General features: G+C 40.7%; 1 protein-coding gene across 12 annotated transcripts in view; it reads right to left on the bottom strand.

Annotated features, from left to right (window-relative positions):
- CELF2 (CUGBP Elav-like family member 2) overlaps positions 1–21,839 on the bottom strand; it is a 556,709-nt gene that overhangs the window by 198,469 nt on the left and 336,401 nt on the right. The window contains exon 2 of one of the 12 annotated variants that reach the window (XM_050324877.1): positions 2,447–2,523. The exons of the other annotated variants lie outside the window; for them this stretch is intronic. The gene's annotated coding sequence lies outside the window, so the exon portion shown is untranslated. The remainder of the gene's footprint in view (positions 1–2,446; positions 2,524–21,839) is intronic. 12 annotated transcript variants of the gene reach the window in all.

Raw genomic sequence — 21,839 nt, 5'->3', positions numbered from 1 at the left:
ACTGTAGATAAATACTACCTATCTGTAAAGGAGGATAACAGCTTTTACACAGCAATATCATGAAGATGAATAGAATACATATGGCTTAGAGTAATGACAGCAATTATCTACCTCAGTTAGATCAAATTTCTTGTTTTCTGTTCAACTTGTCTGCTAATACTACACCAATATGCATCTGCTCTATAAAGGCAAAGTATTCCCTTTCTATTTCAACAGTTTAAGGTGTCACTATAAACCCAGAAAGGACATCCTGTGCCACCCAGCCAATATGAGTAAACCCAAATAATGATCTCATTCACCACATTCAAGTCCTGTAGTCCAGTAATGGGGCACAGACTTTGTGCTGAGCCTGCACATCCTCAGGGCATGTCAGGCTTGCCTACACTTGTATTGCCCAGCCTGGAGCTTCACTTTAGCTGCTTTAGCTGCAGCAGCAATTTTCTTAATGACCAGGTGGCTATTGCCTAATATATTTTACTTTTGCTTATCTTTGCATAATGATGTGGTTAAAGCGCAATTTTAATACAGACAGTAGTAACAAGTAGTTACTATGCACAGGATGAAATATTTATGATCCCAAGATAATAAAAGAGTGCAGCGGAACACAGACGTGGTATCAGAGCAGAGAACTCGGAGGAGGCAACACATGATACAAAGCAAAGCAGTGGAGGCATGAGCTGGTATCAGACAGGGCACAGACTTACATTCAAGACCTCAGGGCTACAAAAATTCACCTAAAGCTGGCTAAAGAAACACAAACCTGCGGCTTCAGGGTAAGAAAGAAGAAGTATCCAAAACACGTAAGACATTGCATACATATTGAATTCTTGGGTAATGTGGTGTTGCCATCTAAGGAAGAAAGGGCAAGGTGTAAAAGTAAAAGTTAGAAAACATAAAAAACCCCCACCAAAATAGCCAGAAGCACAACCCAGAATGAGGATGACGAAGTTGTTGACATCAGCATCATGCTCCTCATGGGCTAAGAGGAAGAAGAAACACCCCTTATGAAGGTACCCCTCCAAATGAAGCCCTTGGCATCTGACCATTTGCCCTAACCACTCCCCAGCTCCAAAAATTAAAAGCTCATGGAGTAAGGATGAGCAAAACACCTTGGAAAGGGGTAGATACTCAGAAATAAGTGTATATTTCAAATGTATTATTGAAGCTTTCCTCCTCTATAATAGTACTCTCTCTTTTCTCTTACTAAGTAGATGTGGACTAATAACAATAATCTTTGAGGAGACCATTAATATTTCAACTACAATTTTTTGCCTTTTACACAAGGGGCATGTTTCACTTGCCTGTAAGATGATTTTGAATCTAACAATGTTCAATACTAAAGCTAGTCTATTGCCTTCATTCCTCCTCCAAGCAAGGCCAGAAACTCCCAGCTCTGACCAAGAAAAGACAAAAATAAATAAACAAAAAATGAAATAAAAACACCCTACAAATTTTTTTAGCATGAATACGGCCAGTTTCTATCCATTACTGTCTTTTGCTCCACTATAGCATTTACTCTTTCTGTGGCTTCCTGTGGTCACACTCCTGTTAGGCACTGCAGACCCTAATCAAGATAAACTCTCTCTAGCCTCAGCTTGTGGGACAGTCATGGCCTCTCACATCTTTTTTCACTGAGGAAACCCCAGCACAGGAACTGAATTTATTCAGGAAGTCTACAGTGAGACCTGATCCGACCGTTGAGAGGAAAAGCACAGCCATGACAATTTTATGCTGCTTTCAAATATTTGGGTTTGCTAGAGATGTTGCTGAGTAGCAACAAAGCGAGTTGCAATAATATAACAATCATGGTAATATGTTAATAGTTTTAATTGAAGTAATTTCTGTAGACAATAAGAATTATACCCTAATGTGTTAATTAATATGATTAGGAAATGTTGCGAAAATTAGTACGTAAAGTGATACCACACGATATCTGGAAAGGCGTGTACAGGGGATGGCTCCTCCGAGCTCTCCTCGAGATGAGATTCATGGACATTACCACACAAGGCTCTGGCAAGGTAAACAGCTGTTTCGATTTTAGTTATAATGAACATTAACTCCACATCCCCCTTTCTGCTTAATTAAACCTCTGTCTCTGCAACCGATCAGGAGCAAACAGCAAAGGTAACAGGCACTAATTGGGCCCTGTGCAATTTCAGCCTCAGCTTGGAGCCCAAGCGATCTGTCTGAATCACAAAAACTCCTGGAAAACATAAAAGTTTCTCTCCTGCTCCCCTCTCCAGCATGGCTAACATTTTCTTCTCTCAAAGCCAAACAATGTATATGCAGCATAAAAATAATGGAACATATGAGAGCAAGGCAAAACATACAAAGTGAAAGAATAAATTAAATGCCTTTTTACTGTTGTGCAGGTTGTCACTTCCTTATTATTTCTTATACAACATAAAGTAAAAAAAAAACTCCAAAAAAAACTTTAGAAACTCACAAAAAGACTCCCAGGAACCCTCCTGCTGGACAGCTGACAGCCAGTTCCTGGGCTTTTTGATTAATCTTCACCCACTCCTAGAGAGGATCATAAACTGTGTCAGCACAGAGTGAACGACTGAACCAGTACACGGAAGAGAGACAGAGAAGGAGGCAGCAAAGCAACCTGCTTTTTGAATGCATATGTAAAACCAGAAGATGCACCTACTAATAGAGAAAGCCTCGAGAACCATCGTGCTGTGCCCTAAATGGGTTTTGAAGAGCACAAAGCCTCCCTGTACAAAATGTCCCCCTGTCCTCCTCACAACACTCGTCAGTCAGCACTGGAGCAGCTTCATCTGAGAGGAACTGGACGTGACAGAGCACAGACTGCTCCTACCACACTTACTGAGAGAAAAAAATAAAAATAGAGGAACTTATGCCCTAGAGGACACCAGATAATTTCACATTACTCTGTTAATTAATGTTTTAGGCAAGATAGGGTAAGAAAATGGTTGAAATACCTCACAGCCCTTTAGATCTGCAAGTGACAGCTGCAGCCTCTCTTGAAGCGCCTCACTTCACGAGCATGCTCCTCAAGGTTTCTTTCCGACCTACAACCTTTATCTGAGCTTCCTTTGTGGCTTAGTAATACAAAAACTGTCGCTTAAACGCTGCACTGAAACCATTCGCTCTCTGGTTAACTTCTTTTTTTTCCCCCCACAGCTGAAAGCTGCGAGTTCACAAGCGCAGTAGGCAAAAGCTAGGGAAAAATATCCTGTGGTTCACTACAAACACACAGTAACCTTTAATATAAAAAGACATATTAACTTGCGGCGCAGTAATAGGCAGTTGGGATTTACATGCACAACGAGGTTCATCTTCAAAAAGCACCATTTTGTCGCTCCCTGAAGGAAGTGGTAAATACTGAGCACGCTCTCGCCCCTTCACGGGAGGCTGGCTACTAACACCCTGAACTGAGAGCAGACCTTAAACATAAATCACTTAATTGCTCGTTTTATTCGATACCCAAGTACTTCATGCTAATAAAGTTAAGCATTAAAGAATTACAATGTGACAAATTATACGCCCATCTCATAAAAGAAATATCACCGAAACAGAGACGGATCTGAAAGGCTCTCAACAACGTACAGTGTAGGGCTAATTTTAGATGATTCCTCAATCACTGGAGAGTTTGCAGTGTACACAGCCAACCCAGCTCAATCAACTGGCTTCTATCTCCATGACTCCAGGTCACATTATCTCATGAATGAACTGTTATGTAGGTCAGTCAAGAGTCATCTAATTGAATGCACGTTTCAGCCTTGGCATTTATGCTCTAGATATCAAGGCTGTAGACAATTGGGTGAATCAAAAGAAAATATGAAGGAAGGGGCTGTGATAATTAGGCTTTGTTTCAGACAACAGACACGGGAACAGATGCTAGCAGAAGCTTGTATATAGCCATTTTCATTTTAACTGATATAATACCGGTGGAAAGTGCAGGAGTAACAGGCTTGGTGGGGAGAGGCTTTGTTGGGTCACAGATTGGAATTTAGCCACAAATCGCGGGCTGTCCTGCTAACGTCCCTCAGCTTGGCTGGGAGGTATATTGGTCTCTGCTGAGGTATGTGCCAAACATGTGTCTGCTTACTTGCAGTAACTGATACCACTGACTCTTTTCACACAGGCCCCCGAACAGTCATAAGGAAGGAATATTTTTGGTTGTTCCCAAATCAAGGTGGATTCAAGACAACAAGAGAACTGAAAGTTTCCATTCTCCATCGCCAATCTGAGTCATAATTGTACTTACATGTTTTAAAGAGCAAGGTCTTTCGGGAGACTTCCCAATAGGGTTCATGAACTATTTATTTAACTTTGCAAGCAGAATGCTGATGTAAAATGCACTATAGTCCTGGTAATATTTAAGTAAAATGAAGAATATCAGACTGGAGACATATGATGAAACTAAAGCAAGAGAGTTATTGCTTAATAGAAATGCTTTCATCAGACATTTCTTTTCACTTCCCATTCAATCCAAGCTATTCTAATTTAGATGTAAAAACAAAATTGCAGCTGATTAAGATTGGGTTGGCGGTAGTTCCCGTATGAGGAAACACATTGCTCACAATCAGATAAAAGCCAAGCTGTCTAAATGCAGCCCTGCCTGTACTTTGTAATGGTGAACCAGCAGCTATTTACTCGTTACTTGTGTATTTTCGATTTTCAGAAACAGCTCACAAAGGATTTTCTTCTCCTTTATGCTCTCCCAAGTTTGATAATCATTTCTGGAGTGCAAAGGGTTAAAACTACTGAAGTGAAAGCAAAACGCCCAAGGCCAAGCTTTCCTGTAGCCTGTGTACTTGGTTGCATTTTCATCTCCTGTGTCCTCACAGCTGTTATCTTCAAGTGTGCTTCGACATGCCCACTGCTGTTCCAGCAGTCTTTATGTTCAACTCTGAGCTTCCTTTTAAAAGCTTTAAAACCTTGATGCATACAGGTTGTAGAAGGGGGATGCAAGAATTGGCACCTATTATATGGGAGACATCTTTTGCCATCTTATGCCCCACCCACTGCAAAGCAGCGATTTGCAAAAAGGTTCTAAAGTATCTTAAAAAAAAAACCAAAACAAAACAAAACAGCAAACAAAACCAACCAACCAAAACAACCAATAACCCCTCAAAAAGCCCTGTGTAATCTCCTTCCCATCTCCAAAAACACCTTTGCTCCAGTGTTCTCATGTTCCAGCAACAACGGCTTTGCACTTATGTAGTGTGACTCAGGAAGATGTGAAAGCAGTTACAAACATCTGTTAATTAAGTCTCAATTTGCACATGAGATTGGTACTATACTAATTTTACAAATGGGTATTTTGAACCGCAGAGCACTGGATAAAGCTGGCCAACACAATGGTTGAGGACAAGCTAAAAGGAGGGAGCCTGAGTTTCCTTGTTCTGGCTACTATTCTTGAAAGGAAAAAAAAAACCTGAAAAAAAATAAAGACTATGTAAGTGCACCTGAGATGTCGATGACACTTATTTTGCAAAAGACAAAGGCATAATGATTTTCCAGAAAATAAACACAGATGTCCATACAAACAAAAAAACCCACAAACCAGTTACTGATGAATAAAATTGCATCAGGCCCAATCTGCAAGACAGAGTATTAATGTATTTTTAATGGCTGAACCAAGGGAAGGTTATTATACAATGTTTTAATTCTAGTACATTAGTATTGCATTTATACATTAGCAGTTAATGTGATAATGTCAAACTCTCCACTAGTTGTGACATCATAAAAAAAGTGGGCTTTTTTAGTATTCTTTTGGATTAAAAAAAAAAAAAAACAGAGTTATTATCAAGATCCCCTTTCTCCAGCCATTGGGAGCATTGGGAGATTGTTTATCTTGCTGTACCAATTTTACATTCAGGATGAAAACAATAATGGGAAGGCAACAGATGTGAAAAATGTAAATCTTTGGTAAAGTGCACAATCAACAAAGGCAGAGAGGGTTTTGCTGTTGTTTTTCCCTTGTTGTTAGCGGGTTTGTTTTTTTTTTTTTGCAAATGAAATAATTTTAATGCTCCTTGACCTGTTCGTGCCATTTTTAATGGAATGCAAGAAATAATTTAACAGAAGCAAAAAAAAAACCCACCAAAAATGAATGTGAAAGTCAGCTTGAGGAAACAGCCTCTTCAGCAGAGTTGTTGATTCTTGAAAAGTCACGTGCAAAGTTCTGACACTCAGCGCTGTTACAGTAGGCTGATGCTGCTCAAAGCTAATTTTGGGTTGTTCAGGAAAAAAATTCAATGTGTTGGGTCCAGTGTACAGACACTGTGTATATCCACCAAAGGCAAAGTATCCTCATAGGATTAGCACTTCACAGAATAGAGTATTTCCCTGAAGATCACACCTAGAGCTTCCTTTACATGGCATCTAAAGCAAGATGGTTGTTTATATTATGCTATTAAATTTTTAGCTTCCCCCCTCTCCAGCCCATATTACTCGCTCACTTTCTATAAATTAACACTTAGCAACATGAAAATTTCCTGCAGCTAATTCCCTGGCCGCAATTCAAGACATTCATAAAAATTACAGTTTCCTTTGGCAAGGGCCTGAGCTTGGGATGGGTGGAGGCACAAACACAGGGTAGCACATCTGAAGTGTGGAGCTTTCAAACGTGAACCTGTACAGGCTCTGCCACAGCCCTTGCTCCGCTTTCGCCTCGCCTCCTGTTTCCTACAAGTGCTTTTGCCCCACACCGGGGTTTTGGCAGAGACCCTGTGTTTCTCAGGGGTTGCATGCTGCCTCTTGGACTGTTGGTTTTTCTTGTCCCCAGAGCTATCTGTGTAGGATGCCATGCTCTGTGCAGCTACGCTGTTGGGAAGCCCTGTGGTGTGGCTGGGGCTCATCACCTCTGCAGGCACAGGGTGGCAAATTTTGCTAAACCACATCCTAACGAAAAAAGGGAAACCAAGTCACAGCCTTTGCTTTCACTAATAAGCAGGTGGGGGTTTTGTTTCATCCCTGACATTTTGTCTTCCCTCCAAATCTGTCACCTCTTCTCAGGGGTTGGTTGGACTGATTCACCAGTGCAACCATTCCAACTGAAGGCAGGTTTAGCTTTGCTGTAGTCAGACTAAGCACCTTGGGGAATTTTTACCACTGTGGTCAGGGCAGCACGGAGCTTATTAGGGCACAGACCCTCAAACATTCCTGTAGCACAGTCATTGGTGACAAAGATGTCACTGAAAATTGGACCAAAGCAATGCTGGATCACACCTAGGTTTCTTCATCTTCGGATGGCTGCATCTGTGGCCTTTACTACCACTGATCAGAGTCTTTATTATTTTATCTTTTTTTTTATTAAATGGATTTTTCCCTAACACCCCTAAAAGCTATTCATGAAAAACCACGTTTGTTTTCATTAAAGTTTACATTAGCTTTCACATGATTTTCCTGCCCCATTTCTTTTCTCCACACTGTTAAAAAACTGCCTTACTTTCAGCACAGGAACTGTTTATAAGTGTTTTATCTTTCAAATACTTTCCCTTTCCTCCAAGTTTGGGGGTTTTTTTGTTTCTTTTGGAGGCTGATGCTCATAGACTTATAGATACAGTGACACTGCATCAATGTTTTGAGGACTATTTGAATCTCTAGTCACTTTATCTGCATAGGTGAATGGAATATTTCAAAGATGTCTTCCTTTTTAGCTAGATATACAATGCTACTATCCATTCTTTTAGGCAATGAACTCATGTCCCTATCATGCTGAATGATATTACACTAATTCTCTTGCCTGACAAAGTATGTAGACTTATGCAAAATAAAAGAAATAAAATAAAGAAGCAGCTGACATCTTCATGGTGCCCACTAAACTATTAACTAAGCATGCAAATGGACAGCATATAATAAAAGACCTTTTGGGACAATTTATGCAATTATGAATATGTAAGTTATTCTCATGTTGTGTTGTGGTTTGACCTCTGTTTACTGAAATGTTGACAAGGACACATATTCTGGTTGCAAGTCAAGTTTTTGATGCATCCAAAAAACCCCAGTACAAATCAAAATCAAAAATTGGAAGGACAGAACCCATTAGATTACAGGGGATCCTCAGGTTTCCCTTTTAAAAACTGACAAAGTAAGTTTTCAATTCATGTGACTTCAAAGAAAAAAAAAAAAACATGAGACAAGGGTATCCCAGAGGTTTATGATTCCCAAGATAAATATATATATATGGTTAGATTTTTAGGTTCTTTGCTTTCACAGAAATCTTGCATTTCTCCATAAAGATTTAAAGACATGATACTATTTTTAATGACCTGAACTTAGCAGCACCTTCTAAATTTGCAAATTGTTTTGTTTCTCTAAGCCCTTTGATTGGTCTAATTTGCAGGGACACATGAATAAAAGTTTGTTTAACACGCCCTTAGCTCGATCCAACACAAAGATCAGAGCTGTTTTATGTCAAAGGATGAAGAGGAAGGTGTCCTGGTGGGACTTACTATGGAAGAATTGTGCATATTTTGCCAAGATTAGTTTATTTAGCTTTTAAGTACTCAGCTGGCTGGAAATTTAAAATTGTCCCCTGCATCCCCTAGAAGCCAACCTGAGGTGGCTCCAGTTGGGGTCCCAAGGCACTTGCATGCAGATCAAGAAGATATGGAGACAACAATACATGCTACAGAGCGGTGCATCTCACTGCTGACATCTCCAGTACTGAGATAAGCAAGGTGCTTAATATCACATAAAAGAAATCAGAAAGCAAGAGGCTGAAAGGAAAGATTAAAATTAAAAACAAACAAAAAAACCAAACAAACAAAAACCTCCACAACCAAAACAAACCAAATCCCCACATTTATCTACATCCCACTCAAACCCAAGTTACCCAAATTAAGTCCCAGGCTTACAGGCAGTTTTACATCAAGAGCTATTTGCTGAACTGGGAAAAGTGTTGCTGGAAAAGAGATAAGAAAGGCATGAAAATGGAAGGTCTTATGACAACCAAGCTTGGTTTCGAATAAGGCTCACGTTACACTGGATAAATCAAGTGTAATGGTATGCGATCAGGGCAGGTAAAGACAGGAGCACTAAGGAGTTCAGCTGTGGTTTAATGCTTTCCTTGGCACACCAGCAGTGGGGCTTTGTTATCAGCCTTGGCTCACTGACTATCACAAACCCGAGCCAACCGAGGAAAATTTCCATTAACGAATATTTATAGGGCAAAAGGTTAATTAATACAGAAGAGCGGGACTGAACTCACTGCACAACACCGCTGGGAAAAGAAATTTGGAAAAGTCAAAAACGTTGAATTCTGGTACAGAGCAAATGCTGGAAACAATCTAAACCAACCAAAACCAAACACATTTGGACTTGAAATTCCAACTGAAAGCAGGAGGCTGCGTGAGGACTTCTAGACAAAACCACTATTTCTAGTAAGAGATGAGATTACTGAATATCCAACCATTGTCAGCAGTAAAACCATATAGAAGAATGAGATATTTAAAAAGGACCTGAGATGAGTTTGAGCACTGGTTGATTGCTGTAGGAAAACCAAAAAAAAAAATATGCAGCTTTTAAAGATTATATGCCATATTTTTAAGCTCTCTGCATTATTTTGGGAAGGGCAGAGATAGTAATGGTGATTGTAGGGAATTATATTGGCAATTCTTCCCCATAACTAACAACTTACATATAGTAAAAAAGAATCAACTATAATACAAGGAAAACTTTACAAAACTAGGATATTTGGGATTAGAAACCTATTAACAAATTGATTTTAAAAAAATTCCCACCTTAAGCTTTTAAAAGCAGAATTGAATACAGCGCACTTAAGTCTATAATATTAGCCCAAAGCTTTTGACAGTTAATAAAAAAAAGGGGAAAATACCACATTTCCATCTTCATCAAGGTGCTTACGCACCTGAAATAAACACAGAACACATATCAAACTCCCTTTTTTCCTTCAGTGTCTCAATTATTACCTTTTTTTTTAAAGCCTATGATCTTACAGTGGAATTAATAAGCGGAAACACATTATCACATTTACAAAACAGAAAGGTTTTAACTGATGAGACCTAGACAGGAAGTTTTACATTCATACTGTAGTTTGAATCTAAATGCTAAAAACAGGAAAGCAACTGAAAACTCACCTAGGTTGCCTTTTTAACACCTTCTAGCTAAGCCTAATAATTTTGCATTGTACAACAGGAATTGCTGAGCAACAACTGCTATGCCACTGCCTGAATACTGATGGATGAACCTGAGTTTCAACACCAGCTTTTAAATTTCTGAATTTTCAAATACTTTACATATTGCTACATTGCCTCAAACCTAGTAAACTCAGAATTAGGTTCACGTGTGAGTGAAAAATTATAGGACTGTAATTGGAGATAGCTGCGTTCACAGGAAAAAGGTAGAATTTATGTAAAAATAAAATATTTTTAGAAATATGGAGAAAGATGAGCTGTTTACATGTTTTTACATTCCTGAGGTTTTGATGCAAAATTTGTCATTTTGAAGAGGTTCTGTAAGGCTTTCCCACCACGCCCATAGAGTGATCTTCCCTTGTCTTTTTTTATCCAGCTCTGCAGACCTCAAAGCTCAAAATTAGAATAAATACAGAGGAAAGGCACATGCCCACTGTTGCAAACACCTGTGCTGTGTTTCTGCCTCCATGCTGTAACAGATCTCCATGCGTGAAGGTCACAGCACGCAGCAGCACGAGACTCCTGTGATTCACCACCACAACAGCACTCTCCTTTTTTGCTCCCAAAACATTTATATTATGGGGAAAAGCAGTTCCCAATGCATTGTGCACAAAAGACCTGCTCCATAAGCTGATCTGACATACTTTGAACAAGGTTTTATGCAGGAAAATACCATGAGCTGAAACCTTTCTGGAGGCACGCACCAGATCTTCCCTTCAGCTGCCAATGAGCCGGGAAGGTTTTGTAAGAGGGGATAATGCAGGTGTTTTCAAGTTCTTGGTATTTTCCTGTTGCCTGAGCAGGATTTTGAAAAAGACAATGCTCTTTCTTAGCTGCAAGAGCAAGAAGGTTTTGGCCAGGTCTTCAGGAAGGAGAAGGTTTGCCATTCAACAAAGTCTCAGCAAGAACAAGGCTGTCCCTCTCAGCCCCACTGCTGCCTCTCCCTGTACTGTCTCCACCCTCCTCACACATAAAAGTGTGAGAAACCATGTCCTAGAGAGAAATACTGGAAAGGCATGAAGAGTAGAGAACTTCCATCTCTCCCATCAGTTTTGAAAGACTCAAAAAACATGGGGGAAAAAAATGAATCTGAAAGCACAGAAATAAAAAACGGGAGAAGCAACATGGAAGCATTAATTTCAAAACGTGAATATTTAAAGCATCACTCACCTACTTTTGTCCCTTCCAGTTAATGAAGGGGAAGGCAAGGTGAGCTGCCTCTGCTGGAAGATGAAAATTTGGCAAGTCCCCTGGATTGTCCCTTCACCTGCAGGGCAGAGAGGACCCTGACCTCAGGGCCTGATCCAGCAGCTCATTTTGCCTCATCTTAACAAAAACACCCAACAACTTATGGCCATCAACATTTTTCTGACCTGCATACCTCCCACAAATACTAACCTCACACCTACTATGACTCCAGTTATCTGCTCTAAGCAGCAAATTTTTGTACAAGTCCGGTCTAATACATCATGAAGCAACACAATTTTTAGCACAGAAGGAAAGTTCTTCACCAAATCTGGTCCGAAGAGGATTTCCTCCTACAACCAAAACCAACTCATACACCCTCATGTAAATACAACCTCCTGACACAACTTGAATGCTACTGCAAAATGTTTGGCTGCCTCCACAAATCACCTACTACATTTGTGGTGGTTGATAAGTAAGGATGTGCTGCACATGGTCGAACAAGAAATCCAGGGACCCCGAGTAAGAACAGCAGATCGAGTGTTAAAAAAGCAGAAAAAATAAAGTAGTGAGTTTTATATTGAGGTTAAAATTTAAAATGTCTGTTTCAGTGAAGACACATTATGTTTATGCAGTAAAGCAAATGGCTGATGTTAGTAAACCCACATTTCAAGAACTACATGTAAAAATAAAATATGTGATTCAGCTTCAGTGAAAGAACCAGGCACAAAATCACAAAGGGACACAAACAACAAGCAAATAAAATAGTCCTGGGTGAGTTAAGACAGACTATAAAACAAAGCTACCATCCCAAACAGGTCCAAGGATCTCTTATCTCAATGGACCCAGACAGCAGCATCTGCCCTTGTCAGGAGCTGTGATCTAGCTCTCCCTGGTCCCTACCTGGAGGCAGCAGAGCAGACACATGCAAGGCCTGGCAGACAACTCTTCAAGAAGTCATACTCACTCCCAGCCTTCCAAAGCCTCCCACTCCTTCCCCATAGGAAACCACAAGTATGACACTCACTCCTTGAAAATCCTTTTCCAAATAACGAAGTTTAGCACTTCTAAGAAACACCCAGAGTAATGTTGCTTCAGAAAGTGCAAGTAAATAACAAGCACTACCTTCCAGCCCACAGGGTAGTAAGTTACACCCAGAATCCTATTTAGCACTTTACATAATTCACAGTTTCTCTGGTTACATACTTCATCAAATATGACATCCAGCTGCGAAAACTGGTCCACTTTATTGTCATATAGCAGTCGCTTGTTTTATATCATCCAAATATCAATTAAAAAGCAAAACCAGAATTGTAAGGCAGCTATCTCTGTATTTTCATGTCACACTTGCATACATGCACACAAATACTTGCTGTCACTCAAAGAGAAAAATTAACCCTGCCTGAAATGTAAACCAACCCTACAGTGTTAGGCAGCAAGTGTAATTTCCAAAAAACCTGAAAGAGAGAACAATGAACAGACGTACTTAAATTCTGCGTCAGCTGTTTTAATGGTGCAGTTTTTCAGATAACAGAAATTAAATCATAATATGCTGTCAAATAACAGATCTAGATCCCAGAAGTCGACATGCTGGCATTTTAAAAATGCAGCATATGGATATAGAGCCTTTGTGGATACATATGCACTTAGCAAATATTAGAAAAATCAATCAGAATCAAAATGCAAACTCGCTGAAATGACTAGATGCCTTGTGTTATTAATTTCTAATCCTAATTGCTTGATTTCATTCATCAGAGTTTATATATGCACCAGTACACTACTGAGGCAGTTAAAATTAAACACATCCCATTTTTTCCCCAGAAAAGTAATGGACTTTAACAGTCGTTTTATTGCAATGAGAGATATTAACATATAATTCTGCTCCTAACTCCAGGTTATAATGTAAGTGCATCCACTGATCACTTGCGAAAGGGAACAAGAAGAAAGTTTTGCTTGATGCTGAGGGCAAATAAAATCCTGACCAGACCGTCTGTTATTTTCAGTGGAAATCCATCCGGTACCCAAGTACCGCCCAGGTATTTTGCCAACAAGTCAGAATTGTGGCACACAAAAAGTAAAACTTTACCAGGAAAGGCTATGTAATGAAGCCACACCTGTGTTGCACCAAACCCTTGTTGCTCCATGCGAATGTATCTGTGCTAGTTTAAAAGTAAACCAGAGGGACAAACGAACCCCACTCAGGAGCGATTACAAGTCAGAGTTACAATTTACTAAAAAGATTACAATAAATATAATGATAGAGAAAAAACCCTGGTTTTAACACTCCCCGAAGACAGATGTATAACCCAGAACCCTGAGACTATGTGACCCCCTCCTAGGTGTAAAGTAAAAAGAAGAGGAAAACCTGTCTTGTCATGGTTGCAGGTCTGCTGAAGTAACGATCAGTCTTGTCGAGAGTGGCAGTCACAGCTGTGTTAAAAGTTCTGGTCCCCCTCTAGATCCAAGGACTGTTACCAGAAGTCCCAAACCCCCAAGACTGAATGTGCTCAAATTCAGGTGGGAAAGCCCAGCAGCTCCCCCAGGGTGGGGATTTAACTCTGTGAGTCGTGGGATATTTTTTTTTTTTTGAATCTTTGATGGCCTACCTCCCACAAATACTAACCTCACACCTACTATGACTCCAGTTATCTGCTCTAAGCAGCAAATTTTTGTACAAGTCCGGTCTAATACATCATGAAGCACCACAATTTTTAGCACAGAAGGAAAGTTCTTCACCAAATCTGAAGAGGATTTCCTCCTACAACCAAAACCAACTCATACACCCTCATGTAAATACAACCTCCTGACACAACTTGAATGCTACTGCAAAATGTTTGGCTGCCTCCACAAATCACCTACTGCATTCATGGTGGTTGATAAGTAAGGATGTGCTGCACATGGTCGAACAAGAAATCCAGGGACCCCGAGTAAGAACAGCAGATCGAGTGTTAAAAAAGCAGAAAAAATAAAGTAGTGAGTTTTATATTGAGGTTAAAACTTAAAATGTCTGTTTCAGTGAAGACACATTATGTTTATGCAGTAAAGCAAATGGCTGATGTTAGTAAACCCGCATTTCAAGAACTACATGTAAAAATAAAATATGTGATTCAGCTTCAGTGAAAGAACCAGGCACAAAATCACAAAGGGACACAAACAACAAGCAAATAAAATAGTCCTGGGTGAGTTAAGACAGACTATAAAACAAAGCTACCATCCCAAACAGGTCCAAGGATCTCTTATCTCAATGGACCCAGACAGCAGCATCTGCCCTTGTCAGGAGCTGTGATCTAGCTCTCCCTGGTCCCTACCTGGAGGCAGCAGAGCAGACACATGCAAGGCCTGGCAGACAACTCTTCAAGAAGTCATACTCACTCCCAGCCTTCCAAAGCCTCCCACTCCTTCCCCATAGGAAACCACAAGTATGACACTCACTCCTTGAAAATCCTTTTCCAAATAACGAAGTTTAGCACTTCTAAGAAACACCCAGAGTAATGTTGCTTCAGAAAGTGCAAGTAAATAACAAGCACTACCTTCCAGCCCACAGGGTAGTAAGTTACACCCAGAATCCTATTTAGCACTTTACATAATTCACAGTTTCTCTGGTTACATACTTCATCAAATATGACATCCAGCTGCGAAAGTTGGTCCACTTTATTGTCATATAGCAGTCGCTTGTTTTATATCATCCAAATATCAATTAAAAAGCAAAAACAGAATTGTAAGGCAGCTATCTCTGTATTTTCATGTCACACTTGCATACATGCACACAAATACTTGCTGTCACTCAAAGAGAAAAATTAACCCTGTCTGAAATGTAAACCAACCCTACAGTGTTAGGCAGCAAGTGTAATTTCCAAAAACCCTGAAAGAGAGAACAATGAACAGACGTACTTAAATTCTGCGTCAGCTGTTTTAATGGTGCAGTTTTTCAGATAACAGAAATTAAATCATAATATGCCGTCAAATAACAGATCTAGATCCCAGAAGTCGACATGCTGGCATTTTAAAAATGCAGCATATGGATATAGAGCCTTTGTGGATACATATGCACTTAGCAAATATTAGAAAAATCAATCAGAATCAAAATGCAAACTCGCTGAAATGACTAGATGCCTTGTGTTATTAATTTCTAATCCTAATTGCTTGATTTCATTCATCAGAGTTTATATATGCACCAGTACACTACTGAGGCAGTTAAAATTAAACACATCCCATTTTTTCCCCAGAAAAGTAATGGACTTTAACAGTCGTTTTATTGCAATGAGAGATATTAACATATAATTCTGCTCCTAACTCCAGGTTATAATGTAAGTGCATCCATTGATCACTTGCAAAAGGGAACAAGAAGAAAGTTTTGCTTGATGCTGAGGGCAAATAAAATCCTGACCAGACCGTCTGTTATTTTCAGCGGAAATCCATCCGGTTACCCAAGTACCGCCCAGGTATTTTGCCAACAAGTCAGAATTGTGGCACACAAAAAGTAAAACTTTACCAGGAAAGGCTATGTAATGAAGCTACACCTGTGTTGCACCAAACCCTTGTTGCTCCATGCGAATGTATCTGTGCTAGTTTAAAAGTAAACCAGAGGGACAAACGAACCCCACTCAGGAGCGATTACAAGTCAGAGTTACAATTTACTAAAAAGATTACAATAAATATAATGATAGAGAAAAAACCCTGGTTTTAACACCCCCCGAAGACAGATGTATAACCCAGAACCCTGAGACTATGTGACCCCCTCCTAGGTGTAAAGTAAAAAGAAGAGGAAAACCTGTCTTGTCATGGTTGCAGGTCTGCTGAAGTAACGATCAGTCTTGTCGAGAGTGGCAGTCACAGCTGTGTTAAAAGTTCTGGTCCCCCTCTAGATCCAAGGACTGTTACCAGAAGTCCCAAACCCCCAAGACTGAATGTGCTCAAATTCAGGTGGGAAAGCCCAGCAGCTCCCCCAGGGTGGGGATTTAACTCTGTGAGTCGTGGGATATTTTTTTTTTTTGAATCTTTGATGGCCTAGGTGTTGCAGCTGCTTATTATGCCAGCCCATTGTGGCCCATTAGCAGAGATGACCCCTCAGGCTGGGTGTGAAGGTGTTAATGCCTTTCCAGAGGGGAGTTTTCACAGCGGACTCACTGGTGTGAAAACAAAAGAACATCCCCCTGCCTTGCAGGGTTTCTTTAATACCCAGCTTGTAGCCTGAGGTGTCAGGTGTGCCCTGGGCAGCTGCTGCAAACAATACATTTATTAACAGTCCATCAGAAATTACACAGAAGGTGTAGAATACATAGTTTTGGTTATACCCACATAGTGACAACGTGGTCCTAGCCCATTACTAGGACAGTATCCTATTCACTAAGAAGGATTTTAGCTCCCACAAATTAAGAGAAACATAAAAAAATCCAGAGGAAAAGATACATATCACAAGAGTTACCTGAGGTTTCTATACTATTTTTCATGCCCAGCTCTCACAGCAGGTTACAAGTGTAAGTGGAATGATCTGTAACCTACAGATGGAGGGAATAAGGTTAACTAGGGCAGCAGAGAAAGTCAGTGACTTATTCCACTGGAAAAAAATGCCTCTAACATGCACTGTATTAACAAACAGCCTTTGGAAAAAGTAAATTTGACACCCATGGGGGGGAAAAAAAATTCAATTAATTAGTGGGGTGTACCACTCTCCATTTAACGCATGCAGATCCCTACGGTTTAAATTTGAAGTTACATACGTGTATTGTATACACACAAAATGAGGCAGCTTGGAGGGGAAAAATGGAAATTAGATGAGGAAGAAAACAAAACTGTGTGCCTCAACTCAAGCACTAAAATCACTACAAAAGAGTAACAGCTATGAAATATTTAAGAGTCAACATTAATATCATTAGACTTCAAAGGATATCACCTTCTCAGCGCCAGCTTCTTGCATTGATCATCTGCGGAATGAGCAGCCTCACATCAGTTTGTTTGCAGAAGCTTCTTCCCAACCACATCAGCTAGAAATGAAGCACTTGAATTCTCTAAAAGCCATAAAGTGCCCTTGCAGAAATCGGCTCTGCACCTTCTCAAGTCCACGCCTGGATTTCTCAGGAACTTTGTAAATAATTTATTATTTCCATGGGGAGAATAGGAACAGTCTTTAAGAACAAGAAGATATTAAACGCTAACAAGGAGATAAGAGGCTTTTGAACATGGAAGTTATATATTTGCAAAGCCTTCTTCCAGTTTTCATGGGCTCTTTTCTCCATACGCAACCATGGTGGGTAGAACAGCAGTAAACATTTAAACAGTATTGCATTATTGTGCATAATAAGAGCTTGACATTTTTATTTTCTCCAAGGAGAAGCACTGCCTATATGCTCTCTAGTGGATGAACAGGGTTTTTACAAGGTCCCTCCTCCCCTCCCCCCCCCCCTTTAAATGTGATCAAATATGAATTGAAAGGCTTTTATTCTGCCAGAATCCCAGTCCAAGGTTTTGTGTTTCTCTAGCAACGATGACACACTAACAGCTGAAGCAGGGCAGAGAGCAGCTTCTCCTCCATCCCTCCACTGCGTCAGGTGCCATCTGTGTCAGGGGAGCGAGAATACCACACAACTTTTGACCTGGACACTGTCAAGGACCAAGACTAAATGAATTAGTATTAAATTCTTTTAAGGCACTTTTTGAAGTGTAAGCTTGGCATGGGTATCCATACATGAAGTCCTTCAGAGGCAATTCCAGAATTTCACAAGTAACTGTACTGATCTAGAAATCAAATATCAAGTTACTGTGGTATGAATTCCCCCTTCCCATGCTCCCTGCCTCCCATCCCAACTGTACCACTCTTCTCCAGGGCTCAGAAGTCCCAGCTGGAAGGAAGGAGGCTGTTAACAAATTGTTTCCTAGAAAGACTTTTGTTTTCCACACTGAAAGCATGTTGGGAATGGATGCAAGGAAAAAGGACTCCAATGTGTGACCTAACTAAAAGCTGCCATGGTTTCACAAAAAACTGCACCTTCACATAGACAGCAAAGTAGCCAGTAGTTGGGAAATTCATATTTATGATCCACTGCTGCAAACACAGTTATCTTTGTTTCTGGGTAAACCAAGGGCTTTAGGTTCCAGGAGCAATGGCCTTTCATCAACAGTAAGTTAAAGGAAGTTACCCTAAAGATTATCAGAGTTTTCCAATTTTAGCAGAGGTATCCTGCAAGAAGCCCTCACCCTTCCCAGATAGCAGGTGCAGAGGCTGCAAGAGCTCATTTTCCTTTAGATTAGCTGTATGCATCACTTCTTAAAAAATTTATAAATCACTTAGCTTTCCAGGAGCCAAATTCCCAACAGAGTAACTGGAATTACAGCTATGCTAGCAGTAAAGGAGGAGAGAGTTTGTTAGAGTTGGCATAATACAGTGAACTATACTATAAATTACTTTAGGAAATGGCTGCTAATGCCCTTTCTGTGCAGGCTTGGGGGATACCACTCTCCCCACAGTCCACTTCTGTGGAAATTAAAGAAGTTTAGTCATTAGAACAGATAATATAGGCTTCTGCTCACCTGAAAGCACTTTTTCCCACCTAGAGGGCACAATCACCAATTACATCTAGAGAATATAAATTTAATTATATTTATTAGCTAATATGGTTTCTATCAGCAAGGAAAGAAAATACACTCTCAGAACTATCATCAGAAATTAGCACATTCACAACAAGCAGCTAATCCCTATGAGAGGAGACACTTCTTGGGACAGTTCCTTGGAGCCAACTGATGGAGAGGTCCTGAAGGAAGCTTTGATAAGCAGTGAAAAAACCAAAACAGAAACAACAAAGAAAACCCCGAAACCCTTCTTTGTTCCTTCTCAACTCACCTTTTCTTTTCTTCTTAGCTTTCTGTCTTGACTCTGGTTTCTGAATTTTTAAAAGTCTTCAAAAATGTATTTTTATATATGGCACATTCTGTACACTGAAATACACGTATCTCCTCCTTTTTGGCTTTTGAAGTCTTGCATTTTTGCAGACTGCCTTACTCTGAGACTTCAATTTTGTTTTGCTTTGAAAATACTCATTGGAACAGTACATTTTAAAAATGCCTCCCTTTGTTTCTACCCATATCCCTAGATCTCTCCAGGTGTCATCCTGCATCTCAGAGGCAGGAAGTCCTGAGGCACTATAGGTCATACTGTTGGCTCCTTCTCTTATCAGTGGACTGAAACTGGCCATTTATTTATATCCAAGGCCATTTATTCCATCTGCTACACCTGTGGCTCAGGAAGAGGTGAACATCCACCCCTGGAGTGACCCTTCTCCACCAAGGGACACAGAAGAACCAAAGGTTCCAGCCTCAGATTTCCGAGCTGGCTGCTTGAGCCAGGGCCAGTAATTCCTATTTTGACCCTTTTCAAGAAAATCTGACCTACAGCCTATAGGTCACTGTGATTCAGGAATCCATGGGAGGAAGCCAGCTCTGTCTTTTGTTAGCACAACCCATGGCAGCCAGGATGAAAGCCTGCTGAAGGTGTACCTGGGTGTGTGAAGTGCCAGGTACCACCTGCTTTGCATTCCATTCTCTTGCAAACACAACCATCCATCAGGTTTGTCTTCTCCTTGCAGGCACCTCCAGGGGATAGGTAGAAACACATGTGCTGCAGTGTGACCTTCCTCCAGCTCCAAATTTCTCCTGTCTGCTTTCTCCCCAGCTCTGCTTGGGAGAGGCTCTTGGTGCTGCCTGACTTGAGAGCTGCAACCAAAGCTGTGCTGCAGTACCTGTGTGCAGGGTGAATCAGCACCTTTCCACCCCACAAAAAAAAAAAAAAAAAAAGGCTGCTGGGAGAGCTGGGGCAGTTACATAAGGCTGCAGCAGCCCAGGAAAGTTGATGTCAGAGAGATGAGGCAAGAGCAGCACCGGGATAGCTCGTCAGGAGACATGGATGCAAGAGGACTTGCCAGGTAACCCTTTACGGTGAAATGCACAGCCCGGGCTGAACAATAACTTGCATTTCTCATCTCTTTACAGAGAAGGACAAATGACTTCCAGCCCCGTGTGAGGCAGTGGAGTTGGAGCTCCCTTTCCACTCATGGCCTTCATGTGCAGGAAGCAGCCACTAATTGTCTAGCAGCTCTGGGGTGATGAGGGGGGCTGACAACGCCTCCGAGGCATGTCCTGGCACCTCCACACACGGGTGAAACAGAGATGAATGGAACCAGGCTACACCTTGCTGTAGGAGCTGTGTAACTCCCTAAGCATCCCTGAAGGCATCGTTATATCCACTATCATTAGGGCTCTCTCTCTCTGGCAAGGGAAAAGGTGACTAATGACTACCATAGGAGAACATCCAACTAAGTGCTGCACCTTACCCACCGCACTCCAAGCTAGAGCTGGATCATTTCAAAACACAGAAACTGTCAGCCCCCAATCACATATAATTTTAATTGACTGCCATTTCAGAAACCTCCTCCAACCTGGGAGTTTGCATCCTACTTCCAGTCTGCAAAGCCATCACAAATCCTCTCGAATGTTTTCCGTTTTTCATATTCCTTCTCGGTTTTTAGGTGTTGCATTTATATTTATTTCCAAAACCTCTTGCAAAGCCTCCCCTCAAAGAGTCTGGAATTTGGTACTCAGAAGCACGGCATGCATATTTGTGTAGCAAGGCTGACCACTCTAGCTTGTGATCAGTAACACAAAAAAAGAGCCACGAGGATTTTCCACATGCCTTTTTTTTTTTCCTGTATTGATTTTGAGTGTTTTTGCGTTTTGTTGTTTGTTTTTGTTTTAATCAGAAACGCTGGGAGGAGATTTACTATCTGCATTACTGTCTCTGACACTGCCCTTTTTTGCACCTTTAAGCACATCAAGAACACCCGTTCTTCACTCCCTGCCAGGATCTTTCTGCTTCACCACTCCCAACATGTTCCTTTTTTTATCACTCCCTCCCCCCTTTCCACTCATTTGTTTTAGTATTTCTTTCCCAGGACTCTGCAATTTTTCAAACTGTTCCTTTTTGGAGGGCAGCACCTCCTTGACTACACTAAAATCCCTCCTGAAAACACATCTGCTGAACTGCATGTAAGAAATTAGTCCTGAAAATTGTGTCTCTCATCTGCGTGCCAGTTCTCCAAGCCCAGATTCACCTACCCAGGAGTGCAGTCACCCTAGACTTCAGCTGGGAACAATGGAGAGAGGCGAGGGGGGGAGAAACACCTCCAGAGGATCATTCTGAGCACCTAAGATTTAATGTAATAGAACTATTAATAATACATAAGAAAAGAATTATCCAGAGCTTTTTAGTCAGAAAAATCTACAGCTCTAGTCCCATCTGAATCGAAGAAAGATTTTTTTTTCCCCTGTTCATTGGGACATGAATTAGTACCAAGTACATAACCTACATTTCCAGTTAAACGTGCAGTGTTGCATACAGCCCTCCCTTTATATTTTAGTTCCATCGTCCAAGTATAATCATCTTAAACTTGCACTGAAATGCACTTGTCATTTACTGCCCATTGTGACAACCATCAGGGCTTTTTTTTTTTTTTTTTCCCGAAATCCCGC

Source organism: Myiozetetes cayanensis, unplaced genomic scaffold, assembly GCF_022539395.1.
Source record: "Myiozetetes cayanensis isolate MyiCay16 unplaced genomic scaffold, myiCay2020 scf3, whole genome shotgun sequence".
Lineage (NCBI taxonomy): Eukaryota > Metazoa > Chordata > Aves > Passeriformes > Tyrannidae > Myiozetetes > Myiozetetes cayanensis.
This window is presented reverse-complemented; position numbering and strand designations above follow the sequence as displayed.